Below are 15,117 nucleotides of genomic sequence, written 5' to 3'. Positions count from 1 at the left end.
CCCCTCCTTCCCTATCTGGTTTATCCACAACATGAGAGCTGGTTGGCTCACACACCCCTCGAGCTGTGACAAGAGTGCTGAGCTGTGTAAGCGGAGGAAAAAAGAAAAACATTGTGTCTTTTGTTAGGTTGATAAGCCAATTCGAGTGCCAGTGTTTTAAGTAGCGAGGCGGAGGAGAGGGACAGCGTTGTGACACTCGTAGGCAGGTGTCAGCAGCGTATGACTCAGGCATCGCGTGGCACGGTTTAACACCACACAGATAATGTAGCCATCACACTTTATTTACCTTATTCTTGGCCCTCTTCCAGTGCAGTGCCATTGCCCTTTTCTGCTGATTCATTCAATATCTAGTCACTTCCTACCTAGTAGGCTGCAGGTGTAAAGCAGGTCATCAGCAGTGTTGCCAGATCTTGCAAGAGAAACAAGCGGGATGTCTATGAAAACAAGCCCAAAAGAAGCAACTAGGGTTTGACCACTTTACATTGACTGTTTGAAAATAGCAGATCTTAAAATAAACATCTGAAAATGTACGCGGCCCACCCATCCGACCACTTGAAACGGTGTGTTTAGTGGTCAGAAAGATGGGTGGGCCATGGACACTTTCAAGATTTTCAAGTGGGAGCCCTGATCCAGAATAGGTTGAGAACCACGTATTGCTTTGGACCACCAATTACTTTGTAGATTTTAATTATTATTACAAAATATACACCACTTAAGCCCTGTTAAACTTTGGCTATTTGAAAATAGACAATTTACAAGCTCACAACACGTCGCATCGCGAGGCGCTGTAAGCTTGTAGATCGTCTATTTTCAAAAGACTTTAGTACATTTTATACATTTGAAATGAAAACTTCTGAAATGGGACATTCTGCATGATTAATACCTTCTACTTTTGGTACTTTAAGTACATTTTGATACCAATACTTTTGTACTTTTACTCAAGTACATTTTGAATTTCTATATATTTCTATATATATTGAGTATTTCTATATTGTTGTATTGATACTTTTACTTAAGTAAAAATAATAAAGAATTTAGTACTTTTTCCACCACTGAGTGTCCCCCACCCCACGCCACCCCACCCTGTGGACCACTGTGGTGAGCACAAATGGCGCTCCCACATCCACACCCACACTGAGCTGCTGACCAAGAATCCCTGTGAGTGTGAATCTGTAATTAGGCCTCTCCGTCCCCCACACCGCTCCCAACACGCCCTGAGACACACATACTCTACACCCGCTGACGTGTGACATAATAAGCAAAAAGAAAACAGGAGTTTTTTTATACTAATATATACAAATGAGGACATTACAGTCCAAACCAACCATTGATGCTGAATGCCAAGCAGGGAGGCATTAGGTACCATGTTTATTGCGACCGTTAGGTCGCAGTTACTATCAAAACTCCACCGGCTGTCAGTCTGTCCATCAGTCAGTCTGTCAGTCTGTCTGTCTGTCACGTCACACTTTTGCCCTACTCATATCTCTGCCACCGTTGCCCCCCATCCATGCCAAACTTTGCACACACACTCCTTGGCTGCCAAACCACAACCTCCACCCCCCATTTCTCACATGGCCATCCTCTAGTGCCACCATCAGGCCAATTTTTGCAAAAGACATTTTTGGACACTGCTCCTACAGATTTTGGCCTAAAATCACGCAAAGCGGTACACAGTATATCTAAAGTCATGTCATCAACATGGATCTGTCCCGTTTCCTATAATCCCTCCTGTTTGGCTACGATATTGCCTTCTAAAGTTTGTGTATGCGACGTGACGGTCGCTTATACTCCCGATTAGGGAGTCTTACTGGTATTACTAACAGTGTTGGAGTGCTCACATGTTTTACTTAAGTAAAAGTGTCAAAACCACAATGTAGAAATAGAGTTTCATTTGAGTAAAGTACAAAAGTATCTGCACTACTTACTTAAAGGGATATTTCACTTTCAAAAAAGGTTTGGGTCATTTCATCTACATCTACGTCTACTCAGGCTTTATTGTGAACACCCCAGACAGTTTTTTTTTTGTACTTAATTTTTATTTGCAGTTTGTCACATGCACAATTATTCACAGGGTCAACATTTTACATCATTTTCATAATCATATCCCCAGACAGTTTTTAAGGTGCTTGATTCAGTATTTATATACCGGTATTTTATATTGATTTTATCAGACACGCCCCCTTCCTATACAAACCCATTGTAACTTCAAACTAACACTGCAGAACATGTAGCTGAACAGGCCTCTGATCAACCTGTAGAAGTCACTCTCTCCCTGCCCGGATTCCCTCCCACAAACTTGGCCAATTGTGATCATTGGAACCTAATGCACCGTGGACGATTCAAACCCCTAGAGTAGACTATGTGGTCGTGGGCAGGAAATCAGGAATTGTACCCCTGCGCCACCCGAGCTCCCCTCTCCCCAACTTTTCCTGAATATCTCCCTCCGAGTACGGCAAAAAACATCAACAGCGTAAGCTAAAATGATTGTGACAAGTGAGAAGAAAAAGCAGGTAGAGAAAGGCATCTGCATACCGATACAACAAAACAAACAAAATGCCATCCATTTTTCTCAGCAGAGAATTCAGCCTCCACCTCTTAAACGACTACTGTACCTGTACCTCACAACCTGTACAGCTGCATTGCTAGCCGGGCCTCTGGGCTGTGAAACCAACATTTCTGTCACGAATGGCCATGTAATTTATGGCTTATAGTCCCAGAGGTCATCTATAAGTGTATGCTCTGTTTGACAGATAATAGTTTTAGTTCAGTTTTAGGCAACAATTAAGATGTAATAAATACAGTACATTGCCTGCATTTACGAACATGACGAAATAGTTCATATCTGGAGGCTGATGTGCGCTTCCAAATTTCTATAATGGCATGTGCTTCAACTTTATGTAAATGCTGCTTATACAAGGCAACTGCTGCCATAATTACTGCCAATTACGCACCAATTCACAATCCACACCCTGAAGAACTACTTGAGCATGCGAGTGACTGTCGTTTCCCAGCACTACACGGTTGACAGGCCTGGGATAATGCTGGATAAATAAATCACAAGTGACATCAAAGGCTGATTGCTGCTTCACTGACGTGAGAGGCGTCTGAGGAGAAAAAAAATCTGTCAACTTAATTTCCCCAATCATTCCTCTCAGAGCTAATGTGGTATCTTAACATGACCATTTTAGACATTTGGCTAGCGCTCTCATCTGGAGTAACTCGCAAATAAGACTAACGTTGGAATCGGTTTGCTTCAGCAGATAAACCTTTTAATTTAACACCCTAGTGTTTAGGAAGCCACGAGGAGAGTAAAAAGCAGTTTCAACATGAATGATACTGACATTAAATATGAGTTCAGCTAAAGGCAGACTAGATGACCAGGTCACGTTTGGCTCTTTTGTTAAAAGGCTAATAAGCGTTATATGCCTTGTATACATTAAAACTGCCCTCTTCTACATCTAAAATTGTAAAATAAAAACATCTATAATATCTTATTTATCTTTTTTTCAAGGGGGAAATGCTCGCCACAAGTTGATGTTGTTTGTTCGTGTGGTATCCCTATGCCTATGCTCATATTAACCTTAGGAAGTATTATGTTGTTTTGTGAAGCAGGCCGTTCCTGAAAAAGATCAATTTGTTCTCAGTGAACTTCCCCTGCATAACTAAAGATAAAAAAGAAGAGAAGAGAAGAGAAGGGAAGGGAAGGAAAGGCCAGGAGCATGACTTATGGAGGGGGGCTTTCATGGAGGGAAGAGCATTCTATTTGACAGACTAATTTGGACTGGATTAATGGTGTGAAAGCAATTTCAAAGCAAATGACACTGACATCAAAAGCCATGTCAACTCCGGAAGAGAACTGGGCTGACACTAGGCTAGGTATGACTCAAAAGATAAAGCATGAGTGGACAACAGCAGAGCGAAGACAAGAGAGATAAGAGTACTCCGACGGGATTAGGTGTGTGTGTGTGTGTGTGTGTGTGTGTGTGTGTGTGTGTGTGTGTGTGTGTGTGTGTGTGTGTGTGTGTGTGTGTGAATGCATGGGTGTGTGAATGCATGGGTGTGTGAATGCATGGGTGTGTGCATGGGTGCTAGGGTATTAACAAAAAAGTCGACAAGTCGACTCCAACCAGAGAAAGTCGAAGTAAAAAAGAAATCCTTTGTATTCTATTTAAAATTACAGTGGTTTCAACCTTTGCAGGCCGTGACCCCCAGAATAATCATATTTTAGCTGGGGACCCCCACCCTGACGAGCACTAAGAATTGAGGCGTTACATTTGGTATAACACGGTTCTATTGTGAAAATAGCAGATCTACATGCTCACAACGCCTCGCATAGATCGGCTATTTTCACAATTTCTGCCTCTATATATTTGAAATATATATAATATATATATATTAAAAAGTCATTAAATTGGCACTTTAGAAATGTGAAGATACCCTCTATATACTTTGTTTACAGTTGAGTGAGAAAACAATGTTGCACATTTAAGTTAATCATCTGGGGACCCCCCAAAATAATTGGGGGGTCGTGTGTGATGTGATGACGTCATCAAACGATAAAGTCGACTTCAACTCAACTTTTTACCGAGTCAAGTCGACTTGCAAAAATCACAAGTCGTTAATGCCCTAGCGCATGCATGCGTGTGTGTGTGTGTGTGTGTGTGTGTGTGTGTGTGTGCGCGCGCTCGCGAGTGCATGCATGCGTATGGTGATGATTGTGGGGGGTTCAAAGACAATACTGTAAATCTTAAGTGTGGAACTGTGGTCAGCAGGGAGGGGAACATAGTATTAGGGTAGACTATAACTGCCTCACTTTGATGTGGGAGAATGGAGCGCCGCTGTGGAACCTTCGTTGCATAAGACATTCTCACACCTCATTGCCCTGACAGCGGCGACTCTGAAAAGATGGGAGTACAGGGATGAGGTACGCCTCGTCACAGATGACCCCATGGTTAGACACAGCCGCGCGTTTGATATACCATTACCCCCCCCATCCATCTCCACTGTCAAACAAGTTATGAGGCCTAACGCAAAGTTCAGAACGTTCTCACACAAAGGATGAGATACAATATTTTAGGAATGGTAAAAGTGCCTTTGTCATTCTACAACATTCAAAGCGATTCACAATGTAGGCCAGGGGTTTTCAAAGTGGGTGACGGGGCACCCTGGGGTGCCGCGAGATCATTTGATAATATTTGGAATGTATTTGGACACTTGAAAAAATATTTAGTATAATTTTAAACTTGGAAGTACAAAGTTATTTTCAGTACGTTCTAACCAAAATGGCTATTATCTCAACGTTTTCCTCGCAACATAATCACTAAGATTTCGTCACTGTCGGGCAGAAACCTCGTATCTCCAAGTTTCAAATGTGTACGTCTTTTGCCGTGCTTCATCATACAAGACTTTCGCACAAAACTTGTGAAAACAGCCGATCTACAAGCACACAGCGTTGTGTGCTTGTAGATCGGCTGTTTTCACTAGTTTAGTACATTTTATAGATGATAAATACAAAACGAACGGCTTTGGACATACAAGGTTTCCACCCGACAACGACGATATGCTATAAATATAAGGTGCTGGGAGTGAAAATTATAATGTAGGGATGCCCCGTATTAAAACAAATATTTATGGGGTGCCCTGAGACAAAAAAGTTTGGGAACCGCTAATGTAGGCTCCACGTATTCACTCAACCGACGGGCGGAGTCGGACAGCGATGTCAGTCTGCTCATCGGGAGGAGTTAGTTACTTCGGAGAGCGATGCCGGGAAAAAAACAGGGATTGAACCGGGAACCTTTCATTTCCCAGGCGGGCGCTCTACCTCCTAAACATGGTCAGAAATCTCACTTAATCACATTTTTGTGTGAAATCGAGTTGACCTGCGTTTTTGTTTGAACTTAATATTCAAACTATGGTAACACTTAACGTCTGTATACACAGCTGAGCTGAGGCAGTGTAAGCAGACATAGAAGTCAAGTTGACTTGTAAAAGCCGGTGGGTGGAGAATGGGGCCACGCAGGCTTACTGCAGAACAATAAGCCTGTATAGTCAGTTACCAACCCAGTGGTTTTCAACTTTATTTGAGCTCTGGACCGTTTTGGCATATCGTATTTCAAACAATCCTGAAGGACCACACCACCCACCTCACCACAACAATACTATTTAAGGTAGCAGTCATCTCTATTTCGTTGAAACTTTGCAATTGATATTTTACACTAATGATCTTGCCAAAAAATACTTTCACTAAAATCTACAAGTGACACCATGTGTGCATCAAAGTATATTAAGAGCTTAATAGTCATCATTGATTTCCAGCTTTTTTCCCATACTATGCCATCAAATGTCCATCAAATGTAAGAAATGTAAAATATGTTTTGAACTAATATTCAAAACTTATCTTACATCCATCTTCAACCGCTTATCCGGAATCGGGTCGCTGGGGGTAACAGTTCCACTTCCAACTGAGATTGCCAGAGTTCCCCATCCTGATCATCATTATGAAACATAGATTAACTACTTCAGCCCGATACATTTTAGCCATTTGAAAATAGTCGATCTACAAGCTCACAAAGCGTACGTAGATCTGCTATTTAAAAAAAAGACTATATATTATACATTTTAAAACATGTGATACCTTCTACTTTTGGTACTTTACATTTTTAGACCAATACTTTTGTACTTTCACTCAATTAAATGTTGAATTCAGGACTTTTACTTGTAGTATTTCTACAGTACATTGCAGTATTGATACTTTTTAAGAGAAGACTGTCGCACAAACCAGTAGTTCCTCTCAAGCAGGTGCGTAGGTCACAAAGTAGTCGAATGAGTGGATTTCAGTGAAGAAATGCACCCGCACACTGCCACTTGCAGGTTCCAAGTATCAATTTATTAAAAGCGACGCTTCGGTCGTTAGACCTTCCTCAAGCTCTTGAGGAAGGTCTAATGACCGAAACGTCGCTTTTAATAAATTGATACTTACTGAAATGAGTAAAAGATTAATTTTAGTACTTTTTCCACCACTGAAAATGGTATTAAAGTAGGATATGGTGAAACATCGTATTGGGATCACTGACATTATATAGTACACAACCATCATGTTTCAGGGCTAGGATCACTATTTATAAGACCACCATTTATAACACCTCTTTTTTAGCACAGTGGTTTTTTACCGTCCAGTCCAATACCCCTGTTCTAGAAGAGACTACTACTATAATACACTTTCCTCTCCCGTTTGGATGGGTAGAACTTTTTTCTCTGGGTTCCAGTTAAATGTATTAGAGTTTATTTTGTTTACACTTTTAACTAAAGTCAGTCATTTCCGTAACTGCTTGGTTATCAAGAGTGTTATCAATCACCGGCTTCACATTCATCTGGTAGCTCCGGTCAGGGGTGTCGCACCAAATTCTGGGGCCCCCTGGGTACAAGGATTCACTGCGGGCCCCCCATGAATGTTCTCCATAGGGGGAGGGGGTTTAACTATTTGTGCTTTAACTATTGAAAAATAGCAGATCTACAAGCTCACAGAGCGGCACCGAGTGCCGCGCTGCAAGCTTGTAGATCTGCTATTTTTCAATAGTATAAAATCATTAAGGCCCCTCCACCTTGGGCCCTAGTAACTCAGTCCCGCTCCCCCCCCTCCTTGTGACGCCCCATGGCTCCGGTAGCCTACCACCCTCCCTAAACCTCTGACACCAGTTTGGACAAACCAGCAGCTGAGAAAAGGGATCAGAGGAAGGGATCAGTCTTCAACTTAGCTTGTAATTATGATGATCAGTCCATGTTTTTGTACCAGATCCTTGTGCTTTTTGTGTGTCTGTGTGTGTGTGGGGGGGGGGGGGGGGGGGGGGGGGGGGGGACCACACAGCTCGGAGGAAAGGCCTCTGAGGTGTATGCAGTCTCATGGATTTCCTCCCTGGTCAAACCATCAAGATATGGATCTGTGGGGTCTGCGGAACGCTAGGATATTCCCATGACATGTAAAAAAAAGCGTGTTTCCTAAACCCACCAGGCTTGAGTTAAGACCCGCCTCACAGAAATGTGAGGACTTCCAGGAGTGGCTGAAATCCTTGCCGGACACATCGAGGGTGGATAAAGTCAGACCTAGTAAAGGCACGAAGACAATCTTAAAACTTGTACTGAGAAAAGCCTGCATTTGCACAATCCACAGCTATTAATTTGTCACTACAGCGCTCAAAATAAACTGTGCTAAAAAAGGGAAAACTTTGTAACTAGAGAAAAACGTAGGCTACTGAGAAAGCTATTAATTTGTCACTACCGTGCTCAAAATAAAAACTCTTACTGATTAACAGTTAAATTGTTATAGTTTGGACATGGATTTGGGCGTATTATGCTGTGTATACACAGCATTGTAATGGATCGGTAGGTAGACTAGGTAGTAGGTGGTACAGTATTGCTTTGCACTTGAGCGAGCAGCACTAACTTTCATACACACTTTCATACTTAAGATTATTCAGAGGGGCGTTTCCGCGAGGCGGGTCTTAACTCAATCCTGGTGGGTTTAGGAAACACGTGTAAAAAATAACCCTTGAGTCGTCCCTTTTCTGGGGGGAAGGGGGGGGGGGAATTCAGAGAAAACAGACGACAATCTGCAGTATAAAGCATGGGTCTTCAACAGGGGGTCCTCAGAGTTACCACAGGGGGTCCTCCAAATCTTTGAGTGATAGAAAGTTTTTTTTCTCCTTTTTTATATTAACAGTTCTGCTGCCGTTGACAATCCTCACCGTCATTGAAAGGGTTAAAATCATGGTGCCGTTGACGGTGAAGATTGTGAATCTTACTGTAAAGGTATAATTACTTACTGTACGTCGCTCCGCTCCCGCCCGCATCGGTAATGTCCGCGATTTGTTTACAACGCACATCAGGCGTGCACGCGAAGTGAACGTCCTCCATAGTAAATCCATTGAGAGGCCCATAAAGATACTTCATTTACTCAAAAGAGACATTTTTATACAAAGGGTGGTCTGTATACTATAAACAATAGACTCGGCTGGGCGCAGCCATGTTTCCCTTCTGGACCCACACTGTCATGTGACTAGATGACGTAATCGTTGCCGTCAAGTTATAATCCAAAAAAACAAAAACAACCCCCTTCCGGCCCTTCAAAATAATAGCGGCAGCCTACGGAGGAAACGGCACGGCACCAAGGCACCAAGCATCCCTTCAGATTAAAAGGCAGTAGATGTGTTAACCACCCTTGTGTCCATATTCTGAGAAGCCAAAAATAGCAGATCTACAAGCTCACAACGCCTCGCAGCTTGTAGATCGGCTATTTTTGGCAAAGATCTTTGGTGTAGAGGGGAGAAAGAGCAGACTAAGTACAGAGTGAAAGGTCAGGTTTATAAGTATTGACGGTTCAAGTGGTTAAATATCTGAAAACATAAATTCACATGAATCCAAAATACACTGACGATTGTCCTGTCAAACAAAGAAACTATACGGAATCTACGATAAGGTTGTGAGGTTCCCTGCTTCATCTCTCTCTCAACTAAGGGGTCCTTGGCCTGAAAATGTTGAAGACCCCTGATATAGAGTGTTACAAGCTTGTAGAGTGGAGTGGCTATTTTCACCCACAAGTAAGATATTTAGTGAAGGCCTTGGGAATCCAGTTAATTATTACAGAGTTGAATAATCTGCCCTCTAATGTTTGGTCTGTCTATTTGCTGTTTCACTAGACTGGGTTTCCATTTTCTTTTTGTTAAATGTGGAAAAAAATCACTTGACACTCTGCTTAGTTTGAACAAAAATATACTGACGGGGCAAAGGGGGACAAATGGGTTTTTCATGCCAAAACAGTGCTTCAACACCCATACTGAAACAGAGATAAATCACATTTCAAATCCCTCTTTTATGAAGCTGTGTTCTAATAGGCCTCATCTTATGTACACATGAGCTTTCTTACATTTGCACGCACGCACACACACTCAAACTGGCACAGAAACTCATACTAGGCAAGGGAACACAAACACACACGCGCGCACACACACACACACGCACGCGCGCGCAAACACACGCACACACGCACACAACCATATATACTGTATGTACATATAGTATGTATACACAATGTTCTTTGAGATGGATGACTTACATAACACCAAGGCCTATTGTAAACAGGTTTTATCCTCACCTTGAAACCCAAACAACCGTTATTAACTCCTGCCAAGACGTCCTGATCCGACGCCGTCTTTCAACAGAAATCTGCAACCAGTAAGACTCCCTAATCGGGAGATAAGCGACCGTAGGTGGCTTATCTCCACAAATAGGGCAAAAATGTGTTTTTCCAAAATCTTCCTGATCCATGTTGATGACATGAGTGTAGACATGCTGTGTAGTGATATTCGTGATTTTAGGGCAAAAACTGTAGGAGCAGTGTCCAAAAATGTGTTTTAAAAATCGGCCTGAAGGTGGTGCTAGAATAGGGCCATGTGAGAAATGAGGGGTGGGGTCTCCGCGTTGCCTTGGCGGACGAATAGGTACCAGCCCCGGCTCTCCCGGACGCTCCTAGCCCGAGTTACGGCATTTTATGTGCGCTGCAGTGGCAGGGGGTCCTCCACTGGGGGCGCCACCACTTTTGCATCCGTTCTGGAGCACCAGGAGTCGGTGGTCCCCGGGAATTCCCCGTGAGCAGCCCCGTTGGGGTGGTCATTTGGTCATTTTTGCACATTTGGTCTTTTTTTGGTCCCTGGGGCTCCGGGGGTCCTTGGAGGTTGTAGTTTGGCAGGCAAGGAGTGTGTGTGTAAAATCTGGCATGGATCGGGTCAACGGGTGCGGAGATATAAGCAGGGAAAAAGTGTGACGTGTGACGTGTGAGCACATTTGGTCATTTTTTACATCTGGGGGTCCCCCAGGGACCTGGGGGTCCCTGGGGCTCCGGGGGTCCTTGGAGGTTGTAGTTTGGCAGTCAAGGAGTGTGTGTGCAAAATTTGGCATGGATGGGGGCAACGGTTGTGGAGATATGAGCAGGGCAAAAGTGTGACGGACTGACTGACTCACTCACTCACTCACAGACAGCCGGTGAAGGTTTTGGTAGTAAATGCGACCTACGGTCGCAATGAATTGCCCTGATTGTTACACACAACATTTGGACTGGCCATTTGTTCTACTAGACAACTAGAGGTTTGGGCCGCTGTGTGGCCCTTAGCTCTGGTCCATAGCATTAGAAGGAGTTCTCCTTAACACTCCTGAAAGCCTGCACACCCTCTCGTCTGGTCCAAATATAACGAATACAGTTTTGTTACTCACCAAAACAAAGACGGCTTTTGGGAGTTGAAAGCCTACTTTCCTTAGTGGAAGCACACTGAGCCCCCCACCTCACGTCTAAAATACACTTTTTGTCCAGAAAAGAAAATATTTCACTGGAAGGTGAAAATCTGGTAAATGGACATTTCTATTGACACGATCTGTAGAGGGCGCTGTGGAGTAGGTAAAGTTTCCGCTGAAATATTTTCTTTTCTGGACAAAAAGTGTATTTTAGACATGAGGTGGGGGGCTCAGAGTGCTTCCACTAGTAAGCTTTCAACTCCCAAAAGCTGTCTTCGTTTTGGTGAGTATACCTGTATTTGTTCATTTTGGACCAGACGAGAGGGTGCGTAGGCTTTCTGCGGGCGCAACGGATGGTTAGTGACATAGCGCTAAGGAGAATTCCTTCTAACGCTCCACTGCCGATCTGACTGACATGCCCATGTATGAATATCTCGGTATATGTCAGTCCTTAATTGTCCCTTTTATGTCCACATATGGAGATCCCTGATGTCATAAGTATATGGGCATATACTGCCTATATATGGGCATATACTCATATTTGGGCATACCTCCTGCGTTAACATGATGCGTTTAGAGTATCAGTACACGCCTCCCTCCCTGCTGCCGTAAACACAAAGCAGAGGTTTGATAAATTAAGCCATGTCATCATAAGAAGGGTACATGCACTTCCAAAACAGCATGGAGGAGATTTGTTTCTTTTGCTGGGATAATTTATCATGGCATTGTACACTCATTATCAGGGGTGTCACAAGGGGGGGGGGGAGTGGGACTGAGTTACTAGGGCCCAAGATGGAGGGGCCCTAGTAACTTTAGCTATTGACAAATAGCAGATATACAAGCTCACAGCGTGGCACCGAGTGCCACGCTGTGAGCTTGTAGATCTGCTATTTTTGCTTCTGGGGGTGGTCCCCTGGAACTAAATATTTTGAGATGGGGGGTCCGTGGCCAAATACATACTGTATCATTTTGGGGGTCCTTCACATGAAAAAGTTTGAGCAAAACAGACATGGAAACATATAGGTTTCTTGCACACATTTTCACGATTTTTCAAAAATAGCAGATCACAGCGCGGCACTCGGTGCCGCGCTGTGAGCTTGTATATCTGCTATTTTTCAATAGTTAACATTCATCGGGGCCCCCCCCCCCCCCGTGAATCCTTGTACCCAGGGCCCAGAATTTGGTGTGACACCCCTGCTCATTATAGAGCTCATTTCATATCTGCTGAGCCTGTCCTTGGTTACACAATGTAACAGGTCAGATATGAGACTGTGTTTTCAGCAGTCTGTTAATGTGCTTTGGAGGCTTTGGGCAGGGAAGAGAACAGTAAACACCAGACATAGAAACAAAATGTTCACCCAGACACAACTCATATCCGAGAGAGCAGATGCCAAGACGCCATATTTGCTCTGGACAGTCTTCTTGACCGTCCATGGCGGAAAGGAGGAAAGCCAAATAAACACCAAGACAAATTCTCAAATTAACTTGTGCCTTTTCTCTGAGCCTTGCTGAAAAATGAGCCAAGTAAAAAACATGCATGATGTGTCCCAGTGTGTCCTCACTAGGGATGGGACGGTATGAACATTTCATATCACGATTATTGTGACAAAATAAATTGCGATTTATGATATTATCGCGATAATAAAAAATCATCATCCTGGGGCGGAACATGATTTGCCAAAAAATAGCAGATCTACAAGCTCACAACAGCTTGTAGATCGGCTATTTTTTGGCTAAGACATTTGATAGAGAGTGAGAAAAAGACTGTATCAAGTAGGTATAATATAAGTACTTTTTACCAATAGAGGGTTTAAGTGGTACTGGATATGCAGCTCAGCAAATAAAAGGTGAACTGATTCCAGTGCATGACGGAGGACGATATCACGATAAATTAAATCTCCACGATACGATTATCGTGAGTGTTTTTTATCACGATAAACGATAATATCGCGTATCGTCCCATCCCTAGTCCTCACAGCACTTCTGTTGTATCTCGTCCAATCCCGGTGCAGCACAAGGATTGATTGCTTACATCGACAAACTAATAACAACATGAAAGAAAGAGGGGAAGGCTCGGCATTGCGTGCAGCCTTCCAAGAAAAACTCACAGTTCAGCCTGAGCAGAGCTGTTTGGCTCCATGACTGAGTGTTTTTATCCCTCAAGCCACAGGCCTCTTCAGGAGGAAATGAAAAGCTGAATAGCTAAGAGAGAGAGGCTATATAACCTGAATGTCGCCGCTCCCGACATGGAAAAATATTTTGGAGGAGGATTTGTTTTTCTCTCTCTCTCTTTGAACATCAGAACCAATTGAACAATTGTTTTACGTTTCAGATGAGATAGTCTGCCCTGTTTTAAGACCAGGTCAGAGCTTTTAGCTATAGCTAACAGGCCAATTTGCAAATTACAAAGTAGGCTGTGTTGTAGAAACAAGGTTGTAAATACTTACAGGTCTCTGGAATTTCCTTTGTATTTAATTTAAAACAAATTTAGCATAATACCTTAAATATACAAAAATATTAAATACAGAAGCTCAGGGTTTCCGGCGTGTCAAACAAGAGGACAAGACGTCTTAATGGCTTGGTGTTAGCCTACTGACTTAAGAATTGTCAATTAGGCAATATAAAGACAAAATAATAATAAGTTGGGTTTTTTATCTGAAAATGTACAAAAGATAACATTTACATCATTGATGTCAGTTAAACTTAATATGCTTTGTTTCGTCACAAAAAGGGTTAAACTGGTCAATTGTGTGGTCAAAGGTCATCAGAGGTTAAATGAGTGAATAAGAGCTGAATCAAAATGAGCACAGCTCTTTATTATGGGAAATGCTGGTTCACAAGGAGGGTGACTTAATACAGAGTCACTACCATGTCCAATGTACATGTAGATTTGAATTTGACTCAATCCGTTCTATTTGAACGTATCTGTATGGTAGTGTATGTTAGCCCTATAACTAGCACATCTGCAGTGGTTGAAAGTGGTCTCCCTACTCTTAAGAAAAGTGGACCCTAGCGATGGGTATAGACCAGGGGTCTTCAACATTTTCAGGCCAAGGACCCCTTAGCTGAGAGAGAGATGATGCAGGGACCCCCACAATATATACCATATAGTTCAGTGTATTTTGGATTCATGTCAATTTGTGTTTTCAGATATTTAACCACTTGAACCGCAGTATAAACTTGACCTTTCACTCTGGACTTGGTGTGCTCTTTTTCCCCTCTACACCAAACCTCTTTGCTGAAAAAAGCCGATCTAGAAGCTCACTATGCCTCGCAGCGTTGTGAGCTTGTAGATCTGCTATTTTTGGCTAACGTTCTCAGAATATGGACACTTGGGTTCAAGTGGTTAATATAAAAAAGAAGAAAAAAATATATGTTTTATTTTTTTCTGCATCAATGGAAATGTTGGTGAATATATTTTCCGGCCTATCATAAGTTGTCTCTCAAGTTGCTTCTCTTTTCTTTTCTCTCGTGTTGTCATCTCCTGAGGCGAAAGGAAATCCCAGAGACTAAAGCGATATTCGTCTCAGAGCACTAGTACATTGAGTTGACAGGTCCTTTTGACAGTGTCTGAGTGATGAGTGCACACACCCTGTCTTTCCTTGGATGCTCTTTTTGTCAGGACAGGTCGACCCGACTCTGTTTTGACATAAACATTCATGTCACCTGTCACCATGTCACCTGTCACCTCTGTTGCCCCCCAGCACTGGATTGTTGGGCAGATTTAGTTTGTCTTAGCTTCTTGCGTTTTCTTTTTGTTGGGGTGTGTGGACTTAAAGGTCCTACACCATGCATTTAAAAATAATTTATATAACACTGTTTGTGTCCCAAAAACGT

Source organism: Nannobrachium achirus (genome assembly GCF_963921795.1).
Source record: "Nannobrachium achirus genome assembly, chromosome: 23".
NCBI classification, from domain to species: Eukaryota; Metazoa; Chordata; class Actinopteri; order Myctophiformes; family Myctophidae; genus Nannobrachium; species Nannobrachium achirus.
The sequence above is the reverse complement of the archived record's forward strand: the minus strand, read 5'-3'. Positions refer to the sequence as shown.